This window comes from Dasypus novemcinctus, chromosome 17 (assembly GCF_030445035.2).
Source record: "Dasypus novemcinctus isolate mDasNov1 chromosome 17, mDasNov1.1.hap2, whole genome shotgun sequence".
Lineage (NCBI taxonomy): Eukaryota > Metazoa > Chordata > Mammalia > Cingulata > Dasypodidae > Dasypus > Dasypus novemcinctus.
In genome coordinates, this window is record NC_080689.1 from 3045530 (window position 1) to 3053551 (window position 8022).

General features: G+C 45.3%; 1 pseudogene; it reads left to right on the forward strand.

The window, feature by feature from the left end:
* Nucleotides 1-6501: 6501 nt before the first annotated feature.
* LOC101441670 (integrin beta-1-binding protein 1 pseudogene) lies at nucleotides 6502-7203 on the forward strand (annotated as a pseudogene).
* Nucleotides 7204-8022: the final 819 nt, after the last annotated feature.

Here is an 8022-nt window from a genome sequence, read left to right on the forward strand (position 1 = left end):
GGGGTGGCACCTGCCCGCTCCCCTCAGCGGGGCCTGGGGCTCCTGCACCCCCAAACCCCAGCAACAGCTGTGCCCTCCGGCTCTCACGTCGTCGCCCGTCTGGGAGGCGTGGCGTCATTTCTTGCTCTCTCTCTCCTCTGCTTTCTCAGGAGTCTGAGCATTTATTAGGCTTCCCGCTGTCTTCCTTGCACAGCTGCACGTGTCCTTTGTCTGTTCTCCCGTGGGGAGTTCAGTCCTGACCTGGGTCGCGTGTAGTTTTTCAGGTAGTCGGGCCCTGCGCTGTCCCTCAGGATGGCCGCTAGCCCCATGCGGCCATTTAAACTTTAATACTCCTTAAATGAAATAAAACAAAAGCTCCAGGTCCTGGTGGCACTGGCCACGTTAGCCGCGTTGCAAGCGCTCGGCAGCCACACGCGGGCCCGTGGCCGGCGGCCGCCCCACCGGACGGCACGTGTCCAGCCCCCACAGGGTCCCCTGGACGCGCTGTGCTAGGCCGGGCCCTGGACGGCGGCCCGAGGCGGGGCAGAGCTCCTCCCTGGGAGCCGGGCTTCTCGGCTTGCCTGTCCACGGGCCCTCTGTTGAACAGAAATCCTTCGTTTTCATGCGGCCGAAGTGCCGTTGTCCTCGTGCTGGCCGCTCTGCAGGCCTTTTCCGGTCCGTCCATGCTCCTAGTCACGAGCCTCACCTTTCCTTGGATGAAGCTGGCAGCGGCAGGTCCACCTGGAGAACGAGCTCTTCTAACGTGGTGCTGGGCAGGGATTCCGATTTCTTTCTCCCCAACACAAATCCCAGGCGCTCGGCCGTCCTCCCTCCGGTCACTAAATCCTCCCGCGTTTGCAGGTCTGTCGCGGTCTGGCTCCAGCACCCATGGCTTAGCTGTGCACCCTACTACCTGGCAGGGTGGGCTCTTCTTTAAGGCTGATTTAACTACTTAGGATTTTTTAGTCTTCCAGATAACCTTCAGAGTCAGCTTTTCAAGTTCATAAAAATATCCAACTGAAATCTTTGTTGGGATTGTATGGAATTCATAGATTAATCTGTGAGAATTGATACACTATTAATGGGGAAGTGGACTTGGCTCACCTGATAGAGCGTCCACCTACCACATGGGAGGTCCGTGGTTCAAACTCCAGGCCTCCTTGACCCGTGTGGAGCTGGCCCACGCGCAGTGCTGATGCATGCAAGGAGTGCCCTGCCACGCAGGGGTGTCCCCCGTGTAAGGGAGCCCCATGCACAAGGAGTGCGCCCCATAAGGAGAGACGCCCAGCGCGAAAGAAAGTGCAGCCTGCCCAGGAGTAGCACTGTACACATGGAGAGCTGACACAGCAAGATGATGCAACTGAAAGAGACACAGATTCCCGTGCCGCTGACAAGAATACAAGTGGACACCAAAGAACACACAGCGAATGGACACGGAGAGCAGACAATGGGGCGCAGAGGGGGAAGGGGAGAGAAATAAATAAATCTTTAAAAAAAAGATATACTATTAATGCACCCCATTCAAGAGCATGGATACACTTGATTTATTCATATTGTCATTATTATATGTCTTTCATCAAAGTTTAAAATTTTTTACTTAAAATTTTTTGAGGCTATTAAAATTATGTCTTTTTAAATTAAAACTTGTAGTTCGTTATTGCCAGCACAGTTTGATCTTGAATCCATCGTTGCTTAATAGTTCCTGTAGCTTCTCAGTAGTTCTAAAAGTTTATCTGTTAATTTAACTTTTCTAGAGAGATGCCACATCATTTGCCAATAATGATAGTTTAATCTCTTCCCTTCCGATTCTTACCAGTTTTATTACTTTTTCGTTTCTTAATCCTTCGGTCAAAATTGTTTCTGATTTTCCAAGGAAATCCAAGTAAAATTTCTCCTTAATTTATTATGTTCTGTAGGTTTTGGCATTATATCCTTTAGGAAGTTCTTTTTTATTATTATTATTCCCACACTGTACAGGCCGCCCAAAGTGTACTCCCAGTGGCTGTGCAGTCACAGAGCTACACATTCATCACCCCAGTCAATTTCAGAACATCCTCACTGCTCCAGACGGAAAAGCCCCACACCCCTTACACCCCTGCTGTCGCTCCCCAGCATTGGTGAGGCACCTTGCTCACCACTGACGGCAGAACAGTAAATTTTATTGTTAACGACAGTCCATAGTTTGCATTAGGTGTAATTTTTCCCAAATACCACCCTATAAAAATTCCCCTTTTTATCTCTAGCTTTCTAGGATTTTTAAAATAATAAATTGGGCTGATCTTTATCAAATGATTTTACACTGAGGTAATCAAGAACAATTTCTCCTTTAGTTTCTTGTGTCGAATTATGCTGGTAGATTTTCTGATGTTGAGCCATATTTGCATTTCCAAGATAAATCCTACTAGATCATCATGTATCTTTTTTTAGGTACACTGTTGGATTCAATTAGATGTTTTATTTTTGCATTTACATTAACATTTTTAAGTGAAATAATCATATAGTTTTCTTGTGTAGTCCTTATTTGGTTTTGGAGTCTAGATTATATTAGCCTCCTAGAATTAACTGGGAAGGTTTGGCTATTTTTCTATTTTCTAAAGCTACTTTTATAAGAAAAGACGTTATTATTTCTTGAAAATTTGGAAGCACTCAGTTGTGAAAAACCCAAACCTGGGCATTTTTGAAAGGGAGCTCTTTGCTATTTATATTTTTTAAATATCTATTTTCTATTTAAGCACTGTATTCTTTTGTTGTATCATTTTGCCATCTTATATTTTCTCTAAAAATGTAACCATTTTCGTCTGGTTTATTAGTGTGTGTTTATTCATGTCACTCATTTATTATTTTTCGCATCTCTATGTCTTCTTTCTGTTCTTCCTGTGTTTATTTTGGTTTTTTTTACATATATTTTTTATTTATTTTTAAAAGATATATAGATCACAAAAAAGATTACATTAATAAATACAGGAGGTTCCCATATGCCTTACCCTACCCCCCTACCCCGACTCCTCCCACATCAACAACCTCTTCCATCATTATGGCACACTCATTGCGTCTGATGAACACATTTTGGGGCACTGCTACACAGCATGGATTACAGTTTATGCTGTAGTTTACATTCTCTCTCAGCCTGTGTTTATTTTCATCCTCTCTTTTTCTTCATCAGTTTTGCTGAAGTTACTAATTTTTTCAAAGTATCAGCTTTAAATTTTTTTTTCTTTGAGATACCAGGGTGGGGGATTGAACCTGGGACCTCATATGTGGGAAGCCGGTGCTCAACCACTGAGCCACCTCGGCTTCCCTGAGTTGGTTTTTTGCTTGTTCTGCTTGTTGTTTGTTTTTGTTTCTTTTTCTAGGAGGCACTGGGAACCAAACCCGGGACCCCTCATGTGGGAGGCAGGTTCTCAGCCACTTGAGCCCCACACCTCCCTTTAAATGTTTTTTTTAAAGATTTATTTCTTTTCCCCCTTTCCCCTCCTCCCAGCCTGCTGTTTTTGTTGCTTATGTTGTCTTCTCTTCTCATTTTCCCTCCTCGAGGACTCACTGGGACTCAATCTTGGAGACCTCTGATGGGGAGAGAGGTTCCCTGTCAATTGCGCCACCTCAGTTCCTGGTCTCTGCTGCGCTTCACCTTGACTCTCCCCTTGTCTCTCTTTTGATGCATCCTCGTCTTGCTGTGTGACTCACTTGCGTGGGCACTGGCTCACCACGTGGGCATATTTTCTCTTCTTTACCGGGAGGCCCCAGAGATCTAACCCAGGTCCTCCGATATGGTAGGCAGAAGCTCTATCACTTGAGCCACATCCGCTTCCCCCTTTTTTTTTTTTTAAGATTTCTTTTTAATTTTTCTCTCCTCCTCCCATTCCCCCGCTGTCTGCTGTCTGTGTCCATTCACTGTGTGTTTTCCTGTGTCTGTTGTCTTCTCATTAGGCGGCTCCGGGAAGTGATCCTGGGACCTTCTGGAGTGGGAGAGAGGCGCTCACTCTCTTGCGCCACCTCAGCTCCCCTCCTTTCAATTTTTATTAACGCTCTGTGAAAGACAAATCGGAGTTGGGTTTGCAGACTACAGCATTTTATTTGAGAAACCAAAGTTTTGCTGGGGCAAAGGAAGCCAGAACGGAAGTAGCTTGTGCGTCTAGGGATGGCAGAGGATTTTACAGACATCGAAAACGTCCGTGCTAAGGGGCGGGCTTAGGGCGGGGGCTTGGTTTTGCACTGGGTCACCCGTCATGCACTAGGGGACTGACTGGCCACGGGGCAGCTGCCTGGGGGGGACTTGGCACGTCACGGGAGGTGGTGGCACAGCGCCGCGTGCTGCCGAGGGCCGGGGGCAGGCGGGCGTGGCTTCGGGCTCTGAGGGTCCCAGGCTCCGCTGGACAATTTTGTCAGTTCTCTATTGCGTTGATTTTCAGTTCCTGTTTTTATAATTTCAGTCATTTTTCTTTCGTCAGTATGCTTCAGTGCTCTTTTCCAACTTTTTGAAACAAATTTTAGCACGTTTATGTTTAACTTTTCTTCTTTCCTGAAATGTAGTTTAAAGGTGTAACTTTTCCTCTATAAAGCTTTTAGCTGTGTCCCACAAATTTGGAGTAGTATTTTCATGATCATTCAGTACTAGTACTTCTTATTTATAATTTCCTCTTTAACCTTTCTATTTTGAAAATTTTCAAAAATAAAGAAAATTGAAAAAATGAGACAATGAACTCCTGTCAGCCTCCACTTTTTAAAAAAAATTGTTAGCAGCTTTCCACATTTGCTTAGCTTTCTGTCTCTTTTCTTCTCCCCTTCTCTGATCTCTTTCTTTTTTTAAAAAAAAGATTTATTATTTATCTCTCCCCTCCCCCCCCCCCAAGTTATCTGCTCTCTGTCCATTCGCTGTGTGTTCTTCTGTGACCGCTTCTATCCTTATGAGCGGCACCGGGAATCCGTGTCTCTTTGTGTTGCATCATCTTGTGTCAGCTCTCGGTGTGGGCGGCGCCATTCCTGGGCAGGCTGCACTTTCTTTCGCGCTGGGCGGCTCTCCTTATGGGGCGCACTCCTTGCGTGTGGGGCTCTCCTACGCGGGGGACACCCCTGCGTGGCAGGGCACTCCTTGCACGCATCAGCACTGCGCATGGGCCAGCTCCACACGGGTCAAGGAGGTCTGGGGTTTGAACCGCGGACCTCCCATGTGGTAGGTGGACGCCCTGACCACTGGGCCAAGTCCGCCGCCCAGGGGTTCTTAATTTTTCTGGTTCCACAGACCTCTTTGCCAGTCCCCATCGTGACACTTCATCCCTAAATACATCAGCATGAATCTCCCAGGAATAAGGGCATTCACCTAGGGTTTTCTAAGCTAGCCTTTCCCCCTAATTATATTGCATTGTATTTGGAGGACACACTCCAAACCAGCGCTGTAGAGCAGCAATGTCTGTGATGACCAAAATGTTCCACCCAGTTCAAAGGAGTAGCCACAGGCCACGTGTGGCTACTGAGCATTAAAACGTGGCTAGTGTGAATCAGAGCTGAATTTTAGACTGTTTCATGGTTTTTTTTTTGCTAATTTGTTTTTTATTTTATTTTATTTTATTTTATTTTATTATTTATTTATTTCTCTCCCCTTCCCCCCGCCTCCAGTTGTCTGCTCTCTGTGTCCGTTTGCTGTGTGTTCTTCTGTGATCACTTCTATCCTTATCAGTGGCACTGGAATCTGTGTCTCTTTTTGTTGTGTCATCTTGCTGTGTCAGCTCTCTGTGTGTGCGGCGCCATTCCTGGGCAGGCTGCACTTTCCTTCCCACTGGGCAGCTGTCCTTACAGGGCGCACTCCCCGCTCATGGGGCTCCCCTATGCGGGGGACATCCTGCGTGGGGGACACCCCTGTGTGGCACGGCACTCCTTGCACGCATCAGCACTGCGTGTGGACCAGCTGCACACGGGTCAAGGAGGCCCAGGGTTTGAACCATGCTCTATCCACTGGGCCAAGTCCGCTTCCCTAGACTGTTTCATTTTAATCCATTTACATATTTGTATCAACATGGACCTAGTGGCCACTCTGCTGCATGGCACCATTCTAAAGGATATTCATTTGGAATTTTCCAAACCTTCATTATATCTAATATCTGGTCTACTTTTTGTAAATGTTCTGTATATGCTTGAAAAGAATGTGCATTTTCTTACTGGCTGGATGAGTCATAAGAGTCATCTCCATAGATTAGCTTGAGCTTATTAAAAAGATGACGCAACAAGAGCCGCAGGGAGGAAAAGCATAATGAGAGACACAACGAAGCAGGGAGTGGAGGTGGCTCAGGCAATTAGGCACCTCCCTCCCATATCAGAGGTCCTGGACTCAGCTCCCAGTGCTTCCTAAAGAAACAAGGAGGTGGGGTCGGGAGGACTGGGAAGAGATCACTAAAAAGCTGGGCCGCCACGGGCACCGGCTGCTGCAGCGGTCCCTCTCTGATCCCAACCAAAAGCTGCTCCTGAGATGGGCCTGCTGTTGTGAGATACATTGTTTTTCCTAAAGAAATTGATCATGTCAAAAAAAAAAGGAAGCTATTTGTGTAGACTGCTGTCTGTAGAACTTGGGAAGACAATAAAATAGCATTGAGTTCTATAGGGAACATCTTTGGATCAAGCTATGATGAAAAATGTTTCGGAAAGGCAAAAAACGACACAGTAGTAGCAGTTCCCAAAGTAGTGAAATCAGTACTAAAAGCAAGTCTGTAGATTCCAGCCTTGGGGGACTTTCAGGATCGAGTACTGTAGCCAGCCTCGATACAGATTCTACGAGAAGCTCAGGACAAAGCAACAATAATTCAGATACCTGTGCAGAATTTCAAACAAAATACGTTGGTGCCATTGAGAAACTGAAAGTCTCTGAGGAAAAAAGCCTTGAAGGGCCACTGGACCTGATAAATTATACAGATGTTGCCCAGCAAGATGGAAAGTTGCCTTTTGTTCCTCTGGAGGAAGAATTTTTTATGGGAGTTTCCAAGTACGGTATAAAACTATCAACACCAGCTCAGTATGATGCGCTGCCTAGCACGCTCTGTTTTAATCATCCGGATGGTGTGCTGTGGTGATGGTCTGGGGGCAGGAAAAAGCTTATTGGCTCTGAAAACGACAGATGCAGGCAATGACGCATACAGCCTACGGGTGTATCAGTGCAACGGCCTGCAACAAGCACAGGCAATTTGTAACGTTTTATCCACTGCTTTTGACTCTGTATTATTATCTGAGAAATCTTGAATTCTGCAACCAAGTGGAAGTCAACTTCACTTGGAAGAAGGTTCACATGTGTTCTAAATAGTTCTTTTTCAGTCTGTAATGTTCAACTACTAGAGAAATTTGAAGTGATCCCTTATGCTAGATTTTTTGAAGAAAATGAAATGTATAAAATAATGATCTTTTGTTTTTATATTAAAATGTGAGTGTCTTAAAAAAAAAAAAGAAACAAGGAAGTTGGCCAGACAAAGCAAGTGAAAAAAACAAGGGGGTGGGGAGAAAGAAATAAAATAAATCTTAAAAAAAAAAAAAACCTGGGTAAGTGGATGTGGTTCAAGCAGTGGGCCACCTGCCTATCACACAGGAGGTCCCGGGTTCAGTTCCCAGTGCTGCCTAAAGAAGACAAGCTGGCATGGCCAGCTGACGCAACAAGTTGATGCAATGAGGAGACACAACAACCAGGAAGCAGAGGTGGCTCAAGTGATTGGGTGCCTCCCTCCCACATGGGAGGTCCTGGGTTCGGTTCCTGGTAACTCCTAAAAAGATGAGCACACAATGAACAGACACAGAGAGCAGACAGCAAGTGAAAACAATGAGGGAGGGAGAGAAATAAATAAATAAGATAAATCTTTAGAAGAAATGAAGGACCATACAAGAAAGAAATGACAAATTTGGCTTTATAAAAGTTAAACTTATGCTCATCAAAATAAACTATTAAGAAAATGAATAGCTGAGCCACAGACTGGGAATAAAATAGTCACAAAACATACCTCTGACAAAAGACTGATTTATTGTTTGTTTACTTTTTTCTTTTGAGGTATACTGTACATGCTCTATAACCAC